Source organism: Eulemur rufifrons, chromosome 2, assembly GCF_041146395.1.
Source record: "Eulemur rufifrons isolate Redbay chromosome 2, OSU_ERuf_1, whole genome shotgun sequence".
In the NCBI taxonomy this organism is placed as follows: domain Eukaryota; kingdom Metazoa; phylum Chordata; class Mammalia; order Primates; family Lemuridae; genus Eulemur; species Eulemur rufifrons.
The window spans coordinates 128,092,052-128,105,767 of record NC_090984.1 but is presented as its reverse complement, the minus strand read 5'-3'; the positions used below and the strand labels follow the sequence as shown (position 1 = coordinate 128,105,767).

At 36.0% G+C, this 13,716-nt stretch overlaps 1 pseudogene; it reads right to left on the bottom strand.

The window, feature by feature from the left end:
• Positions 1-256: 256 nt before the first annotated feature.
• LOC138380929 (RNA-binding protein 44-like) overlaps positions 257-13,716 on the bottom strand; it is a 197,917-nt pseudogene continuing 184,457 nt past the window's right edge.

The window sequence follows — 13,716 nt, the reverse complement described above, 5'->3', positions numbered from 1 at the left end:
ATAAAGTAATGGCAATAATAATACACAGAGCCAAAGATATAGTTTATAAAGTAAAGGTTTATGAAAATAAATAAATAAAGGAATGTATCCGGATGGATATATTTTTACCCGCATCAAATATATCCCTGACTGAAACTCCAACACAGGTATTTTATAGGGTACATACAGGCTCCCCGTTGCCAAGGGCAACAGGATTTGCATACTAACAGGCAGTTTGCTTTAGGGTCAAAGTCTCCTAAAAGGCTACTAAACTAACTCCAACTAGGGGAACAATGAGTTATAAAATCGTCTTGGGGCAAACTTGTAAGTTTTATGATAAGGCTATTATTTTAGCAACAAACAGGGACATCTTGGCTCTGGTGATTGTGTTCTTGGGGACAGAGATGATCCCAGAAGTCAACATGAGCTGTGCTTTGTGTTAATTACTTGAACCGCATGGTTCCATCTGGGCCCGGCTTGGGCATTAGCATATCTATATGATCAGCTCTCATCTCTGGGGGTCTACCTGTCTGCTCCTGCAACCTTTTGGTTCTAAGGAAAAGGCCTGCCTTGTCTTTCAAAACAGGTGAGAACCAAAGGCCCAGTTTACAGCTGTCTCTTTGAAGTGCAGCTTCTACTGACCAGGGAGATGCCCTCCTGAGAGGAGGCAGCTTTTCAAATAACACATTTATCTTTTCTTTAAGGCAAAACCTTATTTGACTTCTGAAATCAAATCTTGTCTCCAGAAATACAGGCAGCATTTCTATAACTCAGTATTCTTAGGCTCAACATCTTCCCCTTTTTTATTTTTTGAAGAAAGTGGATGGAGTTGGACAGCCATCACAGGGAGGCGTTGGTCTCCGGATTCTTGTCTTCTTTGGAGTTTTCTCCAGACTATAAATAAACACAAGCAAAGGATTAAAATAATGCCAAAAGTTACAACAGTGGAACTCCCATAGATCTTAAGATGATAAAGTGGATCAGCTGACTCTAAACCAGAAGAGATGTCATTAATAATGTCAGCTTCAGAGAGCAATTTAAGTTTGTGACTGAAGGTACTTAATATTTCTTGTTGTAAGTTTCCAATCTCTTCAGTCAGATTTGCTTGGTTAAGTAGATGTTTTCCCAAGGAAACTGAGTTTGATTATATATATGAGGTGTAACAGAAAATTGAGTGATATTCCAATCGCAATGAAGTCTAAGTTGCTTTTGTAGACTTATAACCTGGTCTCCCAACAAGGTGACTGCTTGTGGTAAGTCAGCCACTTGAATAGCTAATTTAGAATCAATTTGATTTTGGGTAGACCATAATTGATTTAAATCGTGGTGCCAATTTTGAACAAGTTCAGTGGTCTGAACGGTCTGATGCAGAGACACACCTGCGGTGGCCACAGAAGCAGTGACAGCAATGATTCCCAAAATAGCTGCTATTAAGAGACCAATAAATCTTTTTGTACATTTAAGAATGTGGTTAAGAAGTTTGTCCAAAAGGAACATTGCTGGTGTTTCTTGCCAGACTCTAGTCATTTTAACAGGTAACAACAGTCCTGTTCTGGCTTTGAGAATATAAAATGTTTCTTTATAAGGAAGAACTTTATAGAATTGTTAATACAGGTATAATGAGAACAGTTGTCACAGGTCACTAGGAAAGAAGGTTCGTTATAAACAGCATGTCCAATCATAAATAAGTAAGGCAGTCTAACACAAACTTGAATATAATGAGTAGAATTTAAATTCAAAGTCCATTCTCGGCTATTGTTTGTATCCAAAGTGTGTGTGCTAGTCCAGGCCTGCAAAGGGTGCAAAGCAGCTGATATTTTCCACAATTGATCATGAATAGGGCCATCTAAAATGTGAGGAGCTGGAGAGCTCATACCATCATTGAGCCGTGTAATATGACTTTTAAGGTCAGTGTCTTTTACAGACATTGAGATGGCAGTTTTATTCCAATGAAGCTTTTTAAAATTGTGAGAGAAGACAGGATGTCCATAGGGACTCCAGTCTAGGACAACACCATAAGATGTGGACCCAGCAAGAATGCGCCCCGTGTGAGCTCTACAATTGTCCCATTGTACCCAAGTTTTAGGGTCAGAAATTATTACTTTCCTACAAAGGGGTATATCTGTGGGTGCAATTTTAGAATGCTCAATAGTGATGTGCCTGGTTGCCAGGCACTCTTACCACCATGCTCACCATGCAGATCACGGCAAGAAAAAGATTTACAGATGTTTTAGGTACAGATGTCTGGTTCAATATCCCATCTGCTTCTTTGTATGTTCTCTTCAGCTGTCCCCACGTCATGGTCTGTGCCTGATGTGTCTTCCGCTTTTTCCCCTCGAGTTTCCACTCTGGGTTTGATTCTTCTGTTTGGAATCCAGACTGTTGGTCTGTCATCTGTCAAAACACAAGCAAAAACTCTCTGCCACACCTTTGCACATCCTTTATTCCATTTATTTTCTACATCATCTTTCCACCAGATAGGCTGGTGAGGGAAAGAGTCTGATTGTGGACTCCTATTCCAATGCTTTTCTATTGCTGTTAATTTATCTTCCTTATGAATATTCAAAAAATTTTAGGTAAATGAGGCTTGATTTATTCTATCTTTGGGAGACTGTGTACCTCCCCTTTTTGTTTTAATAACATGTTGTTTTAAAGTTTGATGTGTACGTTCTATAATGCCTTGTCCTTGAGGATTATAAGGAATGCCAGTAATGTGTTTGATGTCCCATTTAATACAAAACACTGTAAAGGAATGACTAGTGTAAGCAGGGCCATTGTCAGTTTTAATGGTGGCTGGGACTCCCACGTATATAAACCAGGAGTGTAAGTGTGAGAACATATGTCTAACAGTTTCTCCAGAGGATGGAGTAGCCATAATAAGACTGGAATTAGTATCTACAGTAACATGTACAACACCTAACTTGCCAAATTCAGGAATATGTGTAACATCCATTTGTCATAATTTATTTGGTGAGAGACCTCGAGAATTAACTCCTGCAGAAAATTTAGGCTGATTAATTAATTGACAAGTGGGACAATGAGAAACAATATGTTTGGCTTGATTATTGATTGTATAACTGCATTGACTTTTTTTTTTTTTTTTGAGACAGAGTCTCACTCTGTTGCCCAGGCTAGAGTGAGTGCCGTGGCGTCAGCCTAGCTCACAGCAACCTCAAACTCCTGAGCTCAAGCGATCCTCCTGCCTCAGCCTCCCCAGTAGCTGGGACTACAGGCATGCGCCACCATGCCCGGCTAATTTTTTTTTTTTCTATATATATTTTTAGCTGTCCATATAATTTCTTTCTATTTTTAGTAGAGATGGGGTCTCGCTCTTGCTCAGGCTGGTCTCGAACTCCTGAGCTCAAACGATCCGCCCACCTCGGCCTCCCAGAGTGCTAGGATTACAGGCGTGAGCCACCACGCCCGGCCTGCATTGACTTTTCTTAAATCAGTTAACATTTGTCATTTGCCAGATTTCTTTTTTAATAACAAATATAGGAGAATTTCACGGACTGGTGGACTCCTCTATATGTCCTGCTTGTAATTGTTCTTTTACTAATATTTGAAGAGCACCCAATTTTTTTTTGTTTTGTTTTTTTGTTTTAGTGGCCACTGCTCTGTCCATATAGGCTTTTGTGATATCCAATTTAAAGCCAGAGCAGAATGGTGCTTTTCAGCAGCAGTGGCCGCTATCCAAAATTTGGATAGCATAAACCATGCCGAGAAGTATGTGCCTTTGGTGCCTCGAAAGTCTTAGCCCCTTGGCTCCTTTTACCCAAACCAAAACAAGGGTTATAATTCATATTTAGCATAACCTGTTTAGCAGATATATTAGGTATACTGACGTATGCTCCCCACTGCTGTAACAAATCTCCTCCCCACAAATTAATAGTGATGTTAGCCACGTAAGATTTTAAAGTGGCTGTCTGTCCATCAGGGCCTGAACAATTTAAAATTTGTTGACTTTGAAATATGTCAGTCATCGTTCCTATTCCGGTAAGAACAGTAGGAACTTGTTGTAAAGGCCAAGCTTTTGGCCAAAAACTTTTAGAAATAATTGTAACATCAGCTCCAGTATCTGTAAGTCTAACAAAAGATTTGCCATTTAACTTAATTTCTAATTGAGGTCTTTGGTCATTAATAAAAGTTTGCCAATATTGAGCGGCGGATGTAAAAGCCGCTAACACTTTGAATTAGCATTATTAAAAGCCAATATATGTAACATTAAATTTTTCAAGTCAGGCAGACTAACCGTTTTTTGCACAACATCTTGTAGTTCATAAGTTTCATAATAAAACTTATGAAATCTGCATAAGTTTTATTAACATTTTCTTTAACATTTTACACAAGAAAACACAGACTGTTTAGGAGAAGCTATTTTCTCTTATGCTCTAATATAGCACTGTTGAATTTGAGCAATAACTTGATCATCTTTTTTAAGATCTTAGTTTGTTTGTTTTTTTTTTTTTTTTTTTTTTTATCAGCCTCTCTTAAGGGTGGATCATGCTTCTGGGAATCGTTTACATTAGAAAGCAGCGGTTCCCAAGCTTAAAGCAGCTAGCATGAGCCATGCAGAGAGCTCTTGCTTAAAGTGAAAGTTTACCCCCCCTCTTTTTCCCTTTTTCTCTTTTTTAATTTTTGAACTAACACATTTATTTTTTCTTTAAGGCAAAGCCTTATTTGACTTCTGAAATCAAGTCTTGTCTCCAGAAATACAGGGGGCATTTCTATAACTCAGTATTCTTAGGCTCAACACCCATCCCCCCGCTGCAATGCTATGAAAATGGCCCATGCCCTCCTAGCTTCCCCTCTGCAAATAATACTGGGGGGGAAAGTACCCCCAAACACTGGGCATACTTTGAGACTCCTCTTTGTACCCTGATCCAGTAATTCATCATTATCTAGATAGCTCATCAGTGCCTTCAAGCAGTTCTTTTTTTTTTTTTTTTAATATTTATTCAGGTTTTCTAGTTGTTCTCAGTGGACGGTTGGCTTGAGTCATCTACACACCTATAACTGGAAACAGAAGTCTCACCTATGTTGTAAAAAGGTATTGTATATGTTCACTGGTAGTCATTTTAAAATATACAAACAAATTCTTTGATATGCCTTTCTTTAAGAGGTGGGGTTAAATTTCCCTCCCCTTGAGTATGAGTTGCATGTGGTGACCTTCATCTAATAGAATGTGGCAAAATGATGGATTGTGACTGCTGAGGGTGGGTCAGAGCAGCTTCCACCTTGCTCTCTTGCTCAGGGGAAGCCAGCTGCCACAATGTAACGGGATTTGAAGAGTCCTGTGGAGAGGCCCATGCAGTAAGGCATTGAGGCCTCTTGCCAACAGCCATGTGAATGAGCCATCTTAGGAGACCCTCCAGGCTCAGTGTGGCCTCTGGATGACTACGGTCCAGGCCAACTTCTTTACTGCAACATGAAAGACTCTGAACGCAAACTACCCAGCTAAGCCAGCCTTGAATCTTAATCTGCAAACTGTGAGATGACGAATGTTAAACCAAGCAATTTTGGGGTAAATGGTTTTATATTAATAGTAATATGTTTGTTTTTAAATTTTATATTTTATTATTTTTAATTTAATATTCATTTTATGTGAAAAATGAAACCAATAGCTTAAAATTTTAAAGTAATATTTAAATAAAAAAGAATATGTTGTATGATCTCTGCTTCCAGTTAGGAATAAACACAAGAGTTTTTCAGAATGGATGAAGTCATTTCCACAATAGTATTAACAGATAAGCCTTTCAAAAACCCTTTAGGATTTATTCTTACTTCCTGAAGAGCTTCTATAATATGGTCTCTAGGCAAAGTGAAGACATACGCGAGCATTTGTCTTTCCCAAAGTAACACAATCTGACTATAGCTAAGTTATTGAATGGAACTATGCTTTTACATAAAAAGCTTAAAACCAATTAAAATATAATTTTAGTTCTTACCTGCTGACTTCTGGATGTAGTTCAGCCAGTCACTTCATGATCTTGGTGAACGCAAGTTCAGAGTATTTGGAGGTATGAATCTAACAGGTGCATCAGGTAATAATTTAGCAGATTCAATTTGTTTACAATTCTTGACACCCTAAATAAGCATTTTAAAAGTTTTCTTAACACCAATACATAGTGATAATCCAGCTTATTCAATTAAAATAAATTTTAAAACTATAAATAAAAAAACTGCTCTGAAAATTTTACTTTAAGATTATTTATACCAAGTAAATTTACTTCAGCAGTGTTCAGGGCTATGTATTAAGAAAACATGCCCACATAATTTTTTATAGTAATGATAAAGTCTATGAGACTATGTCTAAATCAGCCTTTCTCAACTGGGATTCTTCCTCTGAACCACAGAACACAGCAAATGGTGTAACTATTTTCTCAACCCTCCCAAAGACAGGACATAATCAGACTTATTCTAGATGCCAAGGAGAGGGGTTAACCCATTAAATAAAATGAATGTTTTAGGGTTAGGGTATTAAAGCTTAATTCTTTTAATCAACCCACCTGATAAAAGGCTGGTCTGAAGAGTAAATATAAATATTCTATATTTTATTTACTAAATATCGTATGTAATGAACACAAACTACATGCCCAGAATTGTATCACAGGTTATGGGGGGGGAAACTAGTAATATAAAGTGCAGCCTCCTTCACTTGTGAAAGATAAAATTAAAATGATCAATTAGTTACTATTAACCATGCAAATAGACTATAAATGGTGCAAAACCACTGTAAATCCTGTAAAAATTCAACAAAGGAAGGGCTCAGACTTTAAATCCTAGATGAAAAATCAGGGCAAAATACATAAAATATTAGCTCTGTCACACCAGAATATTACATTTTACTTATTGCCATTATCTCTCCCACTAGATTTAAGCTTCACATAAAAGCACAGATTTTTGTCTATTTTGTTCACTGTTGCTTTCCCAGTTCCTAGAATAATGTACACAGTTGGTATGTAATAAATAACTCTTTGTTCAATAAATAAGTGAAAAGATTGGAATGTAATATTTAAAGTGATAGTTGAAACCACAGAAAAAATGAGCTCTCCAAGAAAAAACCAAATTACTGGTATGTAACAGCAACGATAATAGCTGTACTTACTGAGTACGTCCTCAGTACATTGTACTGAGAATTTTTCCATATTAAGCTCATTTAAACTTCTAAATATTTGAGGTAAGAACTATTATCCTCATTTTAAGACAAAAAGCTCAGAGAGTGAGGTAGCTCTCCCAGAGTCACAGGATGAGCTGGAGGCAGAGCAAACCTCCATCATTTTCCACATCGTGTTTAAAACCTCAGTGAAGTACAGATGAGGGCATAAAAAAATAAATTGACTACCTTTTATGGTTTTAATAATTATGAGATAACATTAGCTATAAAAAGTGATGAAAGTATAGTAATTAGTTACTTATAGAGTAGCACTATTCAAGAATAAAGAAGAAAAAAAAGACTGGAAAGCAGCAGGCCCCTACCTTTTTGGCAGCATTCATTTCCTTCACAGCCATCTTTGTATCACTGTTTTTTGTGTTTTTTTTTTTTTTTTTGGAAAGCAAGAAATGCATATCTAAAATAGAAAAGCAGAAAACCAAAAGGTTTTTTCATTGACTTTAAATTACTTCAAACTTAATTTTGTAATCACTGGCTCAAATATAGTTTTCACAATAATAAATGCTCTCATAAAGGTTGATATACTAAGCCGGGCGAGGTAGCTTACGTCTGTAATCCTAGCACCCTGGGAGGCCAAGGCGGGTGGATCGTTCAAGGTCAGGAGTTCGAGACCAGCCTGAACGAGACCCCATCTCTGCTAAAAATATATATATAGAAAAAATTAGCCAGGCATGGTGGCACATGCCTGTAGTCCCAGCTACTCGGGAGGCTGAGGCAGGAGGATCGCTTGAGCCCAGGAGTCTGAGGTTGCTGTGAGCTAGGCTGATGCCATGGCACTCTAGCCCGGGCAACAGAGTGAGACTCTGTCAAAAAAAAAAAAAAACAAACAAAAACAAAAGGTTGATATACTTAGCTTGAAATCAGGAAGAATGTTTATTTAGGATAACTAAATAAAAACCAAATTAAAGATGAGAAATAAAAGATACTAAGCATTTCTCATGAATTATCTCCTATTAATTTTATATTAAAATTTAATGTAAAACATTTGCAAAGCTGATATATGATAAAGTTGCAGAGATTAGCAATCTGGGGACTATTTATACTGAAAAAATTAAAATTAATTCCTATGTTCAAACATAACCTCCAGATGACTCAAAGGCTTGCAATGTGAAAGTAAAAATTTAAAACATTTACCAGAATATTTAAGAGAATATCTTTATGGCCTTGTTGTGGGGAAATATTTAGACCAAAAAACCAAAAAAAGTTGAAACATCGAATCAGAACTTTAACCATATAATTGAGAAAGTCAGGCAAGAGCTATTCCTATAAAAGCACCAGACCTAGAGAGTGTCAGTGGAAGGATACATACCAAATCTGAAAAGTGGTTGTTTTCAAATGATGGGACTATGGATAATTTTTTATAACTTCCTTGTATTTTTGCATTTAATTGTATTTTCTAAATTTCCACACAGTATGTATAGTACTTAAGAAAAGAAAACCCCACAGTTTGTTTTAAGGATTCAACAAGATGCTAAAAGAATCTTTCACATCAGGTAATACTACTAGGATTATAATACTACTTTAATGAACTGTATTAATACCACATTAATGAGTAAAATTTAGAAAGCATATACTCTTAGGTGACTCCATTAAATAAAATTAAACACCTATTTTTTAACAAATTTCAACCCCAACTACAAACAGGATTCTCTCTTAATTGATAAAGATTTTCATATCTGAAATGAACAGCCATCATTTTTTATCAGCAGACAGTAAAGGTATTTCCATCACCACTGTGATTTGAATGATCTGACAATGTCACAAAATAGAAAGTAGCAACATACAGATTGGAAGAGATTATATGTAGATGATGTAGCTCTCTACCTAAAGTATAAAAGTGTCATCTGAAAAGTAATTAAACTCAGAAATAATAGAATACAATTTTCTGAGCATCTACTATGTGCCAGGCTTTACTCCTAGTGCTTTACAAACTTAACTCATAGTAGTTTCACAACATCGCTATGACAGTACTATCGACCTCACTTTATAGACAAAGAGGAGGCTGAGGTACAAAAAGGTCAAGTAAATTGCCCAAATTTATTCATCAAGTTGCTGACAGACCTGGGAATTGAGCCAAAGTTATCTCTTTCTGGAGCCCGTTCTCCTTAACTAAGGCTCTCTACATTCCCTGTGAAACAGCACGTAACAAGATAAAGTACATGAAAGTCAGTCAGTCTGCTACATACCACTAGTAACAAGCTACAAAGTATAATCCAAGAAAGATCTGATTAAGAACAGCACGAACCAATGACTGCAGCTATTTGTCTATAATGACTGCAACTATTTGTCTGCATGGCCCCCTATACTAGCCTGGGACCCTCCTGTGGGAATGGCCTTTGACTTTATCCCCACTGCGGCTGATGTCTGGTACAGAACCTCTAGTGAGCAGCAGGCACACAGTAATGCACATTGGACTGAATTTGGGAAACACACCTGTAGTTAGTAGAAGAATCATAAATTGAAATTTCAGAAACTAGGTATTTCTGGAAATGAGACCTTCAATCAGCCTAAAAAAAGAGAAATAATATGAAGTTCAAAAAGAAATCTTGGCATACCTCAGGTACTGAAGGGCAGAGACCTTTGTACCTTGGTACCAACAGGTACCAAATAACCTTTATCTCTTCGTAAGGGTTCAACATACATTTCTGCTTCTAGAAAAACAGAATATACCACAGAAATGATCATCATTGTATTGAGATGTTTAAGAGAAAATGAAAACTTGCTAAATATTTTATGGTTTCTTTTTACTATCACAAAGCTTATCAAAAAGTTATCAACAAATATCAGCATGACCAGACTGAAGACCAAAAGCCTGGAGTACAGTGTTAAGATTTCTGGGCCTTCATCATATCATCTTGAAAAATAAATGGGTATGGATTAGTTGATATTAAGTCTCTCATAGCTCAAATGAATAAATTACATCTAAACGGAGTAATCAGTTACAGCTGTCCTTTGGTATCCCTGGGGGACTGGTTCTAGGACTCCCTGTGGATACCAAGATCTGAGGATGCTCAAATCCCTCATATAAAATGGCATAGTTTTGCATATAATCCACACACATCCTCCTATATACCTTAAATTATCTCTAGATTACTCACAATACCTAATACAATGTAAATTCTATGTAAATAGTTATTATGCTGCATTGTTTAGGAAATAATGACAAGAAAGTTGGTTGAATCCTTGAATACAGAACCCATGGGCTGACTGTACATCACGACTAAAAAAGTCTGTCATTTGCCCCTGGTTGAGAGAAGTGCTATGAGAACACTGGATGTACACAGGATCTTAACTCCTTAGTGTTAGTGCTGGCTAGAACTACTGGTTTCAGAGACTTCTTTACATACATTCCTTTGTTCGGGAAATAACGTACCAAGAAAACCTTTCAATCAGACAAATGTCAACAGCAGGTATTATATAGCTTGTGATAATGTTAAGAGCACATAAGAAAAACACAGACAAATTACTTGAGTTAGACAGCATGATTTTGGAAACCACAAATACTAGGATTATAGATAATTTTTTTTCTTGCTTGACAAAAAAATTCAAAATTCTTAGGCTGTCATCTCATAGTCAATATTGTGAAGGGAACCTGGTCTGAAATCAAAGATTCACTGAATTGAGACTTGAATTACTAGCAAATCCTATACCTGGCACAGAGGGAGTACACAAATATTGTTGAATGAATCCATGAGTACTTTTACTTATGTTTTAATAATTTTTAAATAATAATGGGAGATTTGTAAATTTTATTGTGTTCATTAAGTAATAATAGTAACAAGAGTAGCCTAGCACTTACTGAATGCTCTGCTCCAGGCAACATGCTAAGCACTTTATATACACATCACCTCACATGATTCTCCCAACCACCCCATGAGGGAGCTATTATTAATATTATTTACATTTTACAGATGATGATACTGAGGTCATAGGAGTTTAGGTCACAAATCTGTTAAGTATTGGTGCTAGAATTCAGGCAGAGTCTTTCATCTTTAGGTAATCAATACCTAAACTTCTTCATTAACTTACTTCATTTAATTTGTTAATCTCTTTGGATTATAAATGTATTCTACAGAGAAAACAGTGAAACTACCTAACTTTACATTTTTATATTGCAGTGAAAAAGAAGTAAAGAGATATAGTACAGCAAAGGAGTCAGAAGGTATATATTACACCCGTCACCTAACCCTTCACTAATTCGATACAAAATATCTACTGGATACCCCATGGGCTGCACGCTGTACTTGGCAGTGAACAAAAATCCCTGATCTTGCTGAGCTAGTATGTAAGGGTGGGAAGACAGTGAACCCAGTAATCAATCAAGCATCAAGTAAGCAAAACACAACAGTATTGTGACAAGTGATATGGTGGAAAATAATGCAAGGAAAGAAAAAAAGTTACAATTAAATCAGATGATATAATATTTTAAGTTGTGTATATGTATTAATATATGCATAAAGAAATGCATTGAAATGCTCACTAAAATATTCATAGTGGTTACTGCAGGTTGGAGAAACTTCAGGTAATTTTAATTTTCTTATATTTTCATATTTTATTTAAAAATCTTAATAAGCCATTATTTATACAAGCAGAAAAAAATAAAACCATCGCTAATATGGAAAATTAAAAAACCCACAGAAACATACAGATAAAAATAAAGAGAGGTAGCATAACTATCACAAGAAATGATAGAATTTTCTCTAGTGCCTGTGATTATTCTAACTATTATAAGCATTTAAGGACTATCTAAAAATGAAAATACTCCTGAAATAGATGAAATTATTAAAGTGAGGGAAAGTAAATAGTTTCCATCACTAATACCGATTTGATAGATTAGTACTGGTTATCTCAGGAAAGCTGAGAAGTTGGTTTTGTTCCCCAGGTAACCGCACCTGGAAAGTGTCCAGTGAGGGCTCAGTGGAAAAGAATGCAGCTTATCTACTTGCTGACTAAATCTTGGGTTTAAGCTTTTAGCAATTTTCTGTTCTTTAAAAAGTTGACCTCCAACTGGCCAATTTCTCATTTTGTATAAAGAAAAGCCGCAAACAGGAATAAAATATTAAAACAGCTCAGGCACCCAACACAACCCAGAAGCAGGTAAATATTATTTTACAAATAGGTTAGGATTCCTCAGTAAATTGTTAAACCAACCTAGTGTAAACTTCAGATTCCATCTATCTTGTTCTATTTGATTTTCTTTCCTTCCTGAGAAGTCAAATCCTGTCAGGTTTTCTTTAGCATCAAACCAGTCTTCACTTATTTCTTGGTAATTTCTACAGTCTAATAAATTGAAAACAATGAGCTATGAATTACCTACAATGTTTAACCCTCTGAAAAGTTATCTAAAAAGCATGATGAATCACTATGATAATTACTTGTTTTATATACAAATCTAAAGATGAATATTAAGCAAAATAAGAGAACCAAGCATAAAGCTTCTGTGAGAAGGGATTTCAGCAGTCCCGAAATAAGAAATTCTTTTCAGTTTGAGTAATCAACTTCCTAGTTTCCCTTTAATTAATATTGATTCCCAGTTTATTAAAACTGTTACTATTCTGATTTTTCAATTGTTATTTATTGGAAAAAAGACATTATCTTTATATACAGAATAAGAGAAAACTTCTTTAAAAGGACTAAGTAGTGCTGCAGCTCTTTATATCATTAAAATTAGTGATCTTGGCCGGGCGCGGTGGCTCACGCCTGTAATCCTAGCACTCTGGGAGGCCGAGGCGGGTGGATCACTCAAGGTCAGGAGTTCGAGACCAGCCTGAGCAAGAGTGAGACCCCGTCTCTACTAAAAATAGAAAGAAATTATATGGACAACTAAAATATATATATACAAAAAATTAGCCGGGCATGGTGGCGCATGCCCGTAGTCCCAGCTACTCCGGAGGCTGAGGCAGGAGGATCGCTTAAGCCCAGGAGTTTGAGGTTGCTGTGAGCTAGGCTGATGCCACGGCACTCACTCTAGCCCGGGCAACAGAGTGAGACTCTGTCTCAAAAAAAAAAAAAAAAAATTAGTGATCTTTCGGAATGACCATAATCTCTTTTCATAGAGGAGAAAACTAAAAAAATGTACACAATTTACAGAGATACAATTAGACACAAGAAAGAAAGTTTTCAAATTGGAAACATGAAGCAGAATAAAAGTCCATATTATTATTCAGCATTATCGGATATATTAGGTGACTTTAAAGACAAATCAAGCAAAAATAAGAACATACTTAACATTCAGAATGATGCCATTGTAGTCAATTAAAAATATTTATTTTGACTTAATGAATAAACACTGGAGATATTTTAAACCTTGACTGTTTTCTGGCAACTATGAAAGATAATATATTTTTATACTAACTTTTATCATCAACTTTCAGTTGATCAAAGTCTACATTTATATCACCATTTTTTAAACCGTCTTTCTTGGGTGACATATTTTGTTTAGGATGACTACTGTCAGAAAACAAAGATATCTGAGGATTAAGATAATAAAAACAATAATAAGGACTAGCAATTATTGCGCTCTTACTATGTGACAGGCACTCTTCACTGGCATTATTTAGCCC